The sequence below is a fragment of the Fringilla coelebs genome, assembly GCF_963513975.1.
Source record: "Fringilla coelebs genome assembly, chromosome: 5".
In the NCBI taxonomy this organism is placed as follows: Eukaryota; Metazoa; Chordata; class Aves; order Passeriformes; family Fringillidae; genus Fringilla; species Fringilla coelebs.
The window spans coordinates 48,215,453-48,227,915 of NC_140033.1; the positions used below are offsets into that span (position 1 = coordinate 48,215,453).

Below are 12,463 nucleotides of genomic sequence, written 5' to 3' on the forward strand. Positions count from 1 at the left end.
GTTTGTGGTGCCTCTCTGCTTTTTGGAGGTTCAACGTAGCAGTAGCTTATCTGCAGAGATAATCAGGATATAATGTGTTTGGGCTGCTGTGAGGATCAGTTTGTCTTTTCTTAATGGTGCTTACCTTGCTGGAAGTTGTGTTTAGGGCTGCAGTTGCAAGTTATTTTTCCTGCCTTGAGGGAAGGAGTGAGGGAAAGTTACGTAACATAAATGTTCTAACCTATGTATCAGAGCTGCCTCATGGTACTGGGGCTCTGTTATTAACCTGAAAATAAGAGCACGATTGTGTGTGAATCAACAAGTGACTGTCTCTCTGGGTAGATTTGGCTCCACTAGAATCCTTATTTCTTGTGCATAATGTCTTTTCCTTCATTAAAAAGGCAGGCAGTTTGATTAAATTGCAGTATTGTTTTCTGTACCATTCCGTGGTTTTTAAGTCTTCCTTTGAAAACAAAAGAAAAAGAGATACACCTGTGGGGGGATTGAGTTTCAGAGCTTTCTGTGTTTAGGTTAGCATTTTGAAAGCTATTCATGTCTGTGTCGCTTGTTGCCATCTGTTGCTGTATGCATGGGTAATTCTTTGGAGAGTATGATTTTTAGCATGCTTCCTGACCAATAGCTGTGCATGGAGCAGTTGGATCACCTCTGCTCAGATTTTATAGAACAATGAAGTGACTGGATGATGGAGATACAGCAGCTTCTGGATTAGGTTTGTAGCACATTGGCTGAACTCAATTCAAGAAGAGCTGATTTCTTTTACACATTTTCTAGACTTCTTTTGTCAGAGAAACTTGTTTTTTGAGGCTTAATGGGTATTATGCAGCCTAACCAAGTGCGTTTGGTTAAGTGTATGTGATAAGCAATTTTTAGTACTGTTGAGTTTTAATTTGACTGAAATGTTTCTGATTGGGTTTTTTGTTTGTTTGGTTTTTTTTTCTTTAGATCCACATCTTTAAATAGGGTTCCATGTTATTTCACGTTGAGTTGTTTGAAGCTGTATTATTTAATCTTAATATTAGGTTCCACTGGCATTTAAAAAGGCAGCTGCATTAGTATATTGCAGAGAGAATTACTGTTAAGAAAAGGGAAAAGATTTATTTGCTCAGTCATCTGTCTCCTAAACTTTGTTAATGCTTCAAGGAGAGGAGGATAGTCATTCCTCATTTCTGTAAATTGCTGTAAATGCTGAAATGCATATTGTGTATTCTGGTTAAATTAACAAGCAAGTTACTATGCCATTTGAGTGAAAGTATGACAACATTTTTTATATTAAAAATACTGCTTTCCTATTGTACTCTTTTAAATCTTGTCGTTTTGGGATAGCTTTTGGGCTTTGTGTTGTTAGGTTGAAATGTCTAGGAGGAACTTCTTGGACTTTGGACTTCTTTGCTGGTTTGGTATTCTTCAGATGACTTAAAGCTAAGTCTGTCAGCATCCTTTCTAGTAGAATTGTGTGTGTTTTGACCTTTAAATCACTTTTCAGAGGTTTGGGGATTGATGAAGCATGGTTTTTTGCTGAAACCTATACTTTCCTGTACCTTTGCAGCCTGGGGCAGGTTAAGCATGGTCCCCTATATGGAAGCTGTAGGAGCAGCTTCATTGTTTGTGACTTTGATAGGAGATCAGGAATTTTGGTTTTGTTGTAGTTTCTTTTCTTTGTTACTAATGCTATGTAAAAATAGGCTGAAGTAAACTTTTATTAAAGGGGTAAATCTGTTTCTATAATGCATAAATAAGAAGTGAAGGTTATTTAAATGAAAGAGAACTTATTTGTGTATTAGTTGTAAAGGGGACCTCTTTTTATTGTCAGTGGCTTCCTTAATCTTCAGCTAAAGAAATAGGCTGTTACTAACCTGTTTGCTACATTTTAAAGGGTACTCAGTGTGAGCAAAAACATTCTTAATGGTTCTGTGATTGATACATACATGTATGAAGTTTGTGGGACAGAGAGTGAAATGTGCAAGATTTTGAGGGTTTTTTTCCCTCTCCCACTTCCTGTTGTGGAAATGTGTGCAAAGACCTTTTTGGGCTCTGTTAAAAAGAAAATAATTGCACACCCCTTTTCTCCCTCTTTAGGTCACGTTTAACTAACCCACCCATTGGACACAGCAAAATGGCAACAATGCTGCTCTGGGAAGGGTCCCTCCATGAGAGTTGCAGTGCAGGTGTCCTGTTGCTATTTGACAGCTTGGCATGCTGCTATCTGCAGTGAGGGCACAATATGTAATAAAATTGAATAATTTCATGCTGCTTCCTTGGCTTCTCTATAATTTTAGATAAGGATATTTAAGAGTTTGTAGCTGGCTTATGTGTATCTTGCCTTTTGACACAGGGCATGCAAGATCTCCATTTGGGTGGGATAGCTTTTAATTAAAGCGTGTGTTTTTCTTTTCATACCTTGTTCAGTTATGTTTTGTACTAAAGAAAAGTTTTACACTCATGTTTTGGGAACTGGAGTTCTTATAAGTTACAAAGATTTAGTAATGCTCTTGGCAGTGCTGGCTTCTCAGACTTCAGAGTATGCCTTAACTGGCTGTGTGAGATTTTGTGTTACTTAATCCCATGGTAGGCCTCTGAAATGGGGAAGATTATGGACGGCAGTTTCTGAAGAGCCAACTAACTGATTTGTTGGTGGAGACAGAAACCAACCAACTCTTCCCATTCAAGAAATTAAAACTGCGATTTGATAGCAAAAGATGTTTTTTTATTGACTGCTTTTGGTGAAATCTCTTTCAAAATAACATTTTAATTTCTGGTTTAGCTTTTGGACTTCTAAAATCAAAAATAAAGGCAGTCTTAAGTGTTTAAACCCACTTCTCTTAGTGTTGATATGCTATATAGAATTTTCTTTATTGTAGAAAAACATTTAGTGTTACTGATAGAGAACACAAACATACTGTAAGCAGAGGTGTATACTTCTCTAAAATCATGCAGGAGAGGCTATTCCTGCAATGGGATCCTGGTGTTCAATTCTGTTCCTATCAAACTTTTCTTACTTATAAAGGGGGGAAAAAAAGGTGGTTCAGTTATTGCCTTGGTCCCATTCCTGACAGTTCTTGACTAGACTTCAGTCTTGACTGAACTGGGAAAATTGAAGATGGCTTCAGCCATGTACAGAGAGCACTGCTGGTGTGTCTGTATCACATTGGTGTCTGGCTGCACCACTGCTTGATTGCTTCAGCTGAGCCTTTCCACTGATACATAAGATACATATTGATTTGTTTGGGGTCACTTGGCAAAGCATGTGACATTCTTCATTATGGATGTACATGGGTTTCCTTTCATTTTAAGGACAGGAAGGGACAAAAATAAAAAGCAAGACCCAAAGATTCAAAAATCAAGCCTGACATGTAGTCAACAGTAGATTCTGTTTGGCCCTGTTGGAAGATAAGATCTGCTCTGGGTGTTCTGTGCTTTGCTGCCTGTTTGCCTTTGAAGACAAAAAGAAAGTAGAATTGCATTTTACCAACTCTTGAACTTCTTGCTGCCTTCATGAACAACAGCACAAGCAGTCAAACTTCCAGTTTTGGTTACAACAGAGCAGTGATCTTGCGGCAAGACTCCTGTTTCTTCTTGCCTCTTACCAGTGCTTCCTCAAGAATGGAGCTAAGCAGTGGTAACCAAAAGTGGTAACCAAAAGCTCCTCTTGTGAGCTCAGCCTGGTGACAGTGAATATGCTTGTGTTTCTTCCAGTGCTTTTGGTATTTCTCTTTTAGCACAGTCTTTGTAACCTGTGATGGTATTGGCAGAGGGGGAAAAAGTGTTATCAGGTTCTTTGTCAGGGAGCCCTGGTTTGAGTCCCTTGAGATTTGACCTATTCTTCATTTGGGAAGGCCGTTATTTCTTGCCTGAATTGTGATGCAACAAATAGAAAAAAGCTATGAAAATTATTTTCTTTTCCCCCACCTCTTCATTGCAAGCACACAGCATGCCTGCGTTCATACCAATAACTGTCTATGGAATTCATTGTGTATTCTGTGCTGGAATATGATGACATATTTTGTAGTATTTTACTAGTATGAACTCAGTCATCTAATTGCTAGTAAATTGCAAATCCTAAACAGAACCCTCTGATGAGCACTGATAAGAGCTCAGTACTTAACTAGAAATTGTATAGGGAGCTGCTATGCTGGAAGCTTTAGTACAGTTTATTGGAAGTATTGTTCATATCGCTTTCATTTTAAAATTAGATGCTGCAAAGTGTCTTTTTAATAGCTTTTAACTGATCTAAAGACTTGGTATTAACAAAGCTAACTGAATGACTTTTGTCCCTGTACAGCATCACTAATGACTGGGAAAAACATACCTAAAACTTATTAGCTGAAAGAAAAATATGTGCTGTCATACTTGCCAAAATAGGCATAAACCTTCATACACCGTAATGCAGTGTTGTTAATCAACCTTCAATTCAGTATCTGCAATTTGCTGTTACCTTTGGTCATATGCCTGGATACTCTTGAATTTCCCTGGGATTCAATTTGTTTAACAGTGGTTTCTATGAATAGATGTTCTGGAATAGTGGAAATGTGATTTAAAAAAAAATAACATAAATGGTTATATGATAAATGTATGGAATGCTGTGTGATTAGCATTATGTTTTCTGCTGGAAATACAAAACATCAGGGCAGAAACAGTGTGTGAGGTTCTTGGAGTGTGTGTCCCCTGACACAAATGAAGAGGTGGAAAACTAGGGAAGGCACCTGTTGGACCTGTGGTTTGTGAACAGAGAAGGACTGTTTGATGATGTGGTGGTCAGAGAACATCCTGGGCAGAGTGATCATGCAAGGATAGTTTTCAGTTCTTGTGGAGGTAAGGAGAGGAGTCAGCAGAACTTCCACATTGGACTTCCAGAGAGCGGGGAGTCTGGTCTGTTCAGGAGCCTAGTTGACAGAGCCCCTTGGAAGGCATTCCTGAAGGGTAGAGGAAGGTTGGACATTCTTCAAGAAGGAAGTCTTAAAAGCACAGGAGCAGGATGTTACCATGTGCTGAAAGATAAGCCAGCAGGGGAGACTGGTCTGTCTGAACAGAGGGCTTTGGCTGGAACTTGGGGAAATTAAAACAGAGACAACCTTTGAACCAGGGGGTGTTAAACTTAGGATGATTACAGGGATGTTGTGAGGTTACACGGAAAGAAAATTAGAAGTCCAGAACCTAACTAGAACTTAGTCTGGTTGCTACCATGAAAGACAATAAAATCGTTTCTGTGACATGCATTAGCAACAGAAGGATGGCCAAAGAGAGTCCTTTATTGGATCTGCGGGGAAACAAAGTGATAAAGAATGAGGAAAAGATTGAGGCACTTAATGCCTTTTTTGCCTCAGTATGTAATGGTAAGGCCAGTTGTTCCCTGGGCATCCAGTCCCCGGAGCTGGGAGACAAGGATGAGAAGAAGAAAGAAGCTCCTGTAATCCAAGGGAAAATGGTCAGTGACCCTGCTACAACACTTACGGGTACTGATGGACTTGGCAGAAGTGCTCCCTGAGCTGCTTTCCATCAGCAGTCCCAGCTACGTGGGGAGGTCCCAGGTGATTAGAAATTGGCAAACCTGGTGGCCATCTACAGTAAGGGCTGGAAGGAGGATCTAGGGGACTTCAGGTCTGTCAGCCTGACCTCTGTGCCCAGGAATGTCATGGAACAGACCTTAAGTGCCACAACCACATGGCATGTATGGTTCAACCAGGTCTAGTGAGCACATATTTAGGAAAGTCAAGTTCTGCTTGACCAACCTGATCTCCTTCTGCAGCAAGGTTACCTCTTTAGTGAAAGAAGGAAAGGCTGAGGCTGTTGCCTAGCTGGACCGTAGTGAAGCTTTTGACAGTGTTCCCCCGGCATTCTCGTGGACAAACTGCTCGTGGCCTGCAGGGGTGCCGTGTTTGCTGGGTGAAAACCTGGCTGAATGGCCAGTCTCAGAGTGGTGAGGAATGGAGTTGTATCCTGCTAGCAGCTGGTCACGAGTTGTGTTTCCCAGGGCTCTGTGCTGGAAGCAATCCTGTTTAATGTCTTTATTGATGATCTGGGTGAGGGAATTGAATGCACCCTCAGTCAGTTTGCAGATGACACCAAGCTGTGCAGGAGTGTTGATCTGGTGGAGCACAGGAAGGCTCTGCAGAGGGATCTGGTCAGACTGGGTTGGTGGACCAAGGCCAACGGTATGAGGTTCAGCAAGGCCAAGTTCCAGGTCCTGCCCTTGGGTTGTAACAGCACCATGCCCTGCGGCAGACTCAGGCTGGAGTGACTGGAAAGCAGCCCAGTGGATTGACAGCAGCTGAGCACGAGCCAGTGTGTGTGCCCAGGTGGCCAAAAAGGCCAGTGGCAATATGGCTCCTATCAGATACAGTATGGCCAGCCCCTGTACACTTGTGAGTCACCTTGAATCCAGCTTTGACAAGAAGGACATTGAGGGGCTGGAGTGCATTCAGAGGAAGGCAGGGGAGCTGGTGAAGGGTCTGGAGCACAAATCTTAGGAGGAGTAGCTGGGGGAGCTGGGGTTGTTTAACCTGGAGAAAAGGAGACTCAGGGGAAGACCCTTATCACTCTCTACACAACCTGAAAGGAGGCTGTAGCCAGGTATAGTTCAGTCTCTTCTCCCAAGTAACAAGCAATAGGATAGGAGGAGATTGCCTCAAGTTGTGCCAGGAGAGGTTTTAGATTCAATATTAAGAAATATATTTTACCTGAAGAAGTCAAACATTTGAACAGGTTCTCCAGCAAAGTGGTGGAGTCACCATCGCTGGAGGTATTTAAAAAGAGGTGTAGATGTTGTGGCTAAGGACATGATTTTGTGGTGGCTCTGTCAGTTCTATAAGACAGGTTGGATTTGATAATCTTAAAGGTCTTTTACAAGCCATTGGATTCCATGATGCTATAAACCATGTCTTTCTCTTTTGTTTCTCATCTTGCATTCAGGGTAAAAAGAACTAATTCAACAGTGTTCTGTCATGTTGTGTAAGTTGGTTTGCCCCCTATAAGTTTTCTGTATTTTACTTCATGTGTGGAGATGGAGGAGTTTTCTCTTCCTTCCCTTATCCAACATTTTAGCCTGAAATGTGTGCATCTGATTTTCTGATATTCTTGATCCTGACCATACCTTGTGTGTGTTGCTACATAAAATTGGTCTTTTAGATACGTGTTGATGAGTACAATAATAATAGATACTTAGCTGGCAGTTAATTAAATGGGTTGGGCAAAATCGTTACAGAAGGAGGTAGCAGATTGTCTTGTATTGCAGGGCATTGCTGAGTGAGTGGCAGATTCTTTTCTGTAGTGTTGGAGAGCGGAAGTAGCAGGAGCATAACTGAGAATTGCGCCTAAGTGACACTTTTTATTTTGCATGAGAAAACTGAACTGTGCTGTTCTTATCTCCCTTTCATCTAAATCACTGCATTTTAATGGAGAAACATCTCATCCCATGTTACTCTGAGAATGCATAGAGAACTCTGCTGCAGAATTGTTTGCCAGCTATAGTAGGGCGCTGGTTTTGGTGATGAGCTGTGTGGTATTCTGCACCTTTACAGTTCTGACTTCAACTAATATGTTATTTACTTTGGAAAGCAGGGATTCTTGCTTTCTGGCCTTTTTTCCTTTTGCTCTGTGCATTTTTCTACATTTGATGTTTTTCACCTTTTCTATATTAGGTGTCTCTTGTATTCTGGTTATCAGAGACAAACTGTGTTCTTGCTTGCGAATTGCTTGGTTGAGTACATTTTTATTTCAGTGATGGTAGTGTCCTGCATTTGGGGTATAGAAATTTGACTTGTCATGTATTAATTTTGTTTGTTTCCTTGCCTTTTTGCCTTGCAGGAATATAGCTTGTTTTATGTGTGAAAGGTGGAATTTATGGAAAACCAAAGGGGGGGTGTATATATAATAGAGCTGCTGAAAATAGCAAGGGGAGGAGAAGAGGTTAATTATACTCTGCTGCATAGTCAAAAGCCTGTCAAAGCTGGCAGAAAAATAAAACTTCAGTAAACCTGGGTCAAACCCACCAGTGAAAGCACATCTCTTAGCTCAATGAGAAACAGCATTAGGGAGTTCCTGAAAGTGGAAGGGAGGAGGATTTAGGAAATAAATGTCTTTGCTTATCCGCAGAACAGTAATGTTTATAAAGTCTTTGTTGGTCTCTGTTTAGTCATGGAATTTTGGCTCTATGTGCATTGCCTTTCTGGATTAAGCTAAGGTGTAAGGTCCTTTTGGTCAGTTGGGTAACAGGACTTGAGGAATTAAATCAAGGACAATTCTCAAGGTGAAAGTCATTTAGTTGCCATCTTTCTAGTAGAAACAAGGTAGCAAACTTCATTTTTTCATAGAAAGTTGGAACATTTTAGAGCAGAGGTGAAAAGAGATCTAGTCCTCCTTTTTTTGTAATATAACATTAGGACTACATTAGCATTATGAAATGGTTATATGTTATCCTTCGTGTATGGTTTTTGTTAATTGTACCTCTTTATTTAGCCTCCTCATGAGAGGACAGAGGTGGAGACGGAAACAGTGGAGTCTTCTGGTTTTGTCTTTTTCCCTACTCCCTGGTGTACAAGATGAGTGACTGCAGGAGTGTGAGAATTTGAGAGAATGATAGGACTGGTTCTGAGAGTAGTGGACCATCTAAACTCCCTGTGTCCTACTTTCAAATGTTAATTCTAGCATTTCCAAAAATTATGCTCTGAATGCAGTATCTTTGTCATCCTCCGCTAATCGGTATTTACAGAGGCTTTTTTTCTGCTCTGGTTTTGGATTTATCTCTCCTCTTTCTTTTCAACTGCTGACTTCCTTAAGAGTATATCCTCTAGGATACAACATGGAATACATGCAGTGGAACACTCCTGACACTATCACTGTGGTGATACAGAAATCCTCTGGGGAAGGAGAAGGCTTTAAAACCCGCCTGTGAGAAGGTCTCTAATTGTAGGTCGTTAATTTCTGTGAACTGCTTATTAGAGTTAATTTTGTACCTGTGGTGCGGTCTGACTGCTGTTGACCTTCCCTGCCTTTGGCTGTGGCAACAAAACTTGGAAGTGTGGATTTTGTTGGTTACAGTGGCTTGAGTTTAAAAACTAGATTTTTCAGGCTTCTAACTGAGGTGTGTTAGAAGTTTAATCACTTTATATGCATAAAGTTGACACAAAAAGATTGCTTCTGAAAGGTTTTGACTCAGTGGGGGAGCTGGTGAGAGTGAACCAATTTAAGTGCTTTAGGCCAAGGCTAAGTATAAACCTCAGGAGTTGCGAGCTGTTTGCTACAACATTTTTTGTGCTGCCTTCTCTCTCTCTTCTCATCTGTCTCTTGGTTGTGCCAGCGGAGCTGCAGTGGGGATGCATAATGAGGTGGTTCAAGAAACTGGTCCAATCTGAAAATTTTAAAGAACACCTGCAGGGGTGGGGATGGGTAGATAGGAAGGGGGAGGACCTCCTTAAAAATAGTCCTACCTCTGAAGTAGTCTCTTTGTTGAATTATTTAAATATATAAAGTTATTTTGTATTAATCTGAACTGCTTCTCCTGTCTCCATGTAAGTATGGCTGTAGTCTTAGTCACTCCCTGTTAGTGTCAGAAGACAAAGCTTACTGTAAGAATGTGTCTGCTTCAGTTTGTGGCTTCAACATTGAGGCAGATGCTGTGGAATCTGAAGTGTGGAAAAATGAGCAAAGGATTTAGAAGACATAGGTTGTAGGAGACAAGGAGAAATGTTAGGCAAAGAAAAAGTTCTTGTTCTTCTAGTGTGAAAATCTTACAAATGCTTTGAATTTTTTTTTTTTTTGAGAGACAAGTTCAAACAGTTCTTATGTTTGGGAAAAATAAGGTTTCTCTCCAATTTTTTTATCAGTAAACTTGATATGGCCTTGACTGTATTTTCTTTTAAAGTGTGCCATAGCAGTAGTATTTGCAGACCTTCCACATTCAAATTCCTCTTAAATCTGCATTGATTTAGAGGTATGAAGTGCTGAATAGGAGGAATGATGGCCTTGGCTAGTGAAAATTGAAAGTGTTAAAGTGAAATTTTTTGTCTTACCTTAAAGGAATAAAAACTGTCTATAAGATGATTGGAAGGTGTAAATTTGAGTACAGCTTTTCTGCAATTGAACAATAATTCTTTAATTTGTTAATTTAGGTAGATCAAGGTTCTATTTCTACCTGATTTTAATGTTACTGCCTATAATGTAAATAGATGGTATTATCTTCAATAATGGTTTTATCGTAATCAATTGATATAATTCTTATGTACAGTGCATAGCTTCTATTGTAATAATACTTGCACATAACTGATACAGATTTTGTGTCAATTTACTTCATTTGCCTTGAGGAGTTCCCAGGAGTCTTAGTTACAGGCTCATTGCACCAGACGTTGTGAAAAAAGAATAAAAATATTTAATTGTATAGACTATGTTGAAGTACATATTACAGGTGCTGTTTAATATGACCCTTAAGTATTCTTCTTAGCAACTTGTCATCAAGGCTGGGGCTAGAGCTTAGTATGAAAAATGATAGAAGTTGATTAAAAATAATGCGTTAGGATGGCAGGCTTTTATTTCCTTCACTGTATAGTTCTGAGTGTTTTAGATACTGGATAAATTTCTGCACAGAAAGTGAGAGCTTGGGCAGATAGAACCTGACACAAGACTGCTTTCACTTCACTGTTTTCCTCTTGCAATTAATAATTGACATCTCCTTTTTATTGTTTTGTAACTGAAAGGTGAAAGTTTAGTGAGAGTTGTGATGCCTCTGCTGAGCTTCCTGTCTTGCATGTCTGTCAGAAACAGATCAGAAATGGTTCTTGAAATGGATGTTCAAATTTTGCTGTACTGCCAGAGCAGATATCATGTTTGACTGCTTGAAGACATAGGGGGTATGGACACAGGTCAATTTGCAGTAAGAGGTATGTAATGAAGTGATGAATTGCCAAAATTTTTGGAGGACTAATGAGGTGGATTAGGATGTGCGATCAGCTGATCTGCAGCTTGGAGAAAGAAAGAAAGAAAAAAAGAGCTTGAGGGTTCATTATTATTTTCATTTTGGTTAGGAAGGGTAGTTCAACTATTGTGTAAAGACCAAGAGCCTTTTAAATATGAGCTTCTGATTTCAAGTGCCCTTCAGTAGCCACGCCACTTAAAACAGTTCCTGCTGTGTCTGTTTTGCTGGTGCAGATGTTTGTGTAATGATACAGTGCATGGATCTGTCAGGTCAGAAATGGCTTTTCGCCCTCACAGAATTTTCTTGACCGTATCGGTTCCCTGATCTGACTTGCTTGTGAATGGCTATGTTAATACCAGAGAGAAGGCTGGACCTCTTCAGCTGGGCTAGAGAGGACTGATCCTATATGTGAGCCCAAAATTGTTGTTTTTATCTTTGACATAAAATGGAATCTGACTGATTTGCATAGATTCTTATTAAAATAGCAGTGTCTGTTAAAAATTTGGATGGATAACTTTCAACAAGAGGTTGGTAGATTTTTGAAAGCTATTTAAGTGCATCTGTTCTGTTGATTGAGACTGAGAACCAATGGCATAATAATAAAATCAGATACATACCATCAGCCAAAATTCTGCTGAACTTTGATCGTTTGTTATATTTCTAGAAATACGTTTTTTCATAGCACTACAACTTAAATACTGACTTACTATAGAAGTTGTTCTTGTCAAATTTCTTCTTTCTTCATGTTAAGGAATATGAATTTAACCGTACACTTCACTAAAAGTGCAAAGCTAAACTTGAGATTATTTTTTTTCACTTTGTGAGCAAGGAAAACTTGCAGATGCAAAAAAGTCTGTGTATTTCTTGGTGTTACGGAAAGAGTTTTTTACAAAAATATTTTGGATGTGACTGAAGAAAGCAGCAGCCAAGTAATAGCCATATGCAAAATTTGATTATTTTTTGTTGTGATTTGTTTACATGATGCCTTTTATCATAGCAGTTGAATGCTTTGAATATGTCTACTCACATCTCCCCTGTGAGATCAGAAGGTACACTGACTCAAGCTTACTGTGGTTGGGCTTTTTCTGTGGTCACTTAAGGAAATATATGGAAAAAGAGTGAATGTAGATTTTATCTAGCACAATAATCTCCAGAGCATTCCCCTCTCTCAACTGACAAAGCTCACTGTGCTCCTTCTGCCACACTCATCTGTTCCTCACCCACTCTGTGAGAACCATTTTTTTAATTGTTTGGATTTAAGCTCAATACATAATGACTTTCTGAAAAGCTGTGCAGACATTTTGGTAAAGAAGGCATAGTGTGTCTGTGAAATGATGGAAGCTAGTTACAATCCACTTGGCCAAGCTGTAGCTCATTTGAGGAACTTTTTGATAAAAGTTTTCACTAGGAAGGACAAAATAAGTTTTGGTGTGTTGGGTTTTTTTCTGGTTTGTTTTGTCTTGTTTTTTTTTGTTTGGTTGGTTGGTTTTTTTGGGGTTTTTTTTGTGTTGAGACCAATATTGCCACTGATTTGCAATACATGTTGCTAATACGTGTTAT

The 12,463-nt window shown here is 39.6% G+C and overlaps 1 protein-coding gene across 3 annotated transcripts in view; it reads left to right on the plus strand.

Annotated features, from left to right (window-relative positions):
• The window catches only part of TCF20 (transcription factor 20), a 128,089-nt gene that overhangs the window by 64,286 nt on the left and 51,340 nt on the right, over positions 1 to 12,463 (plus strand). The window lies entirely within an intron of this gene.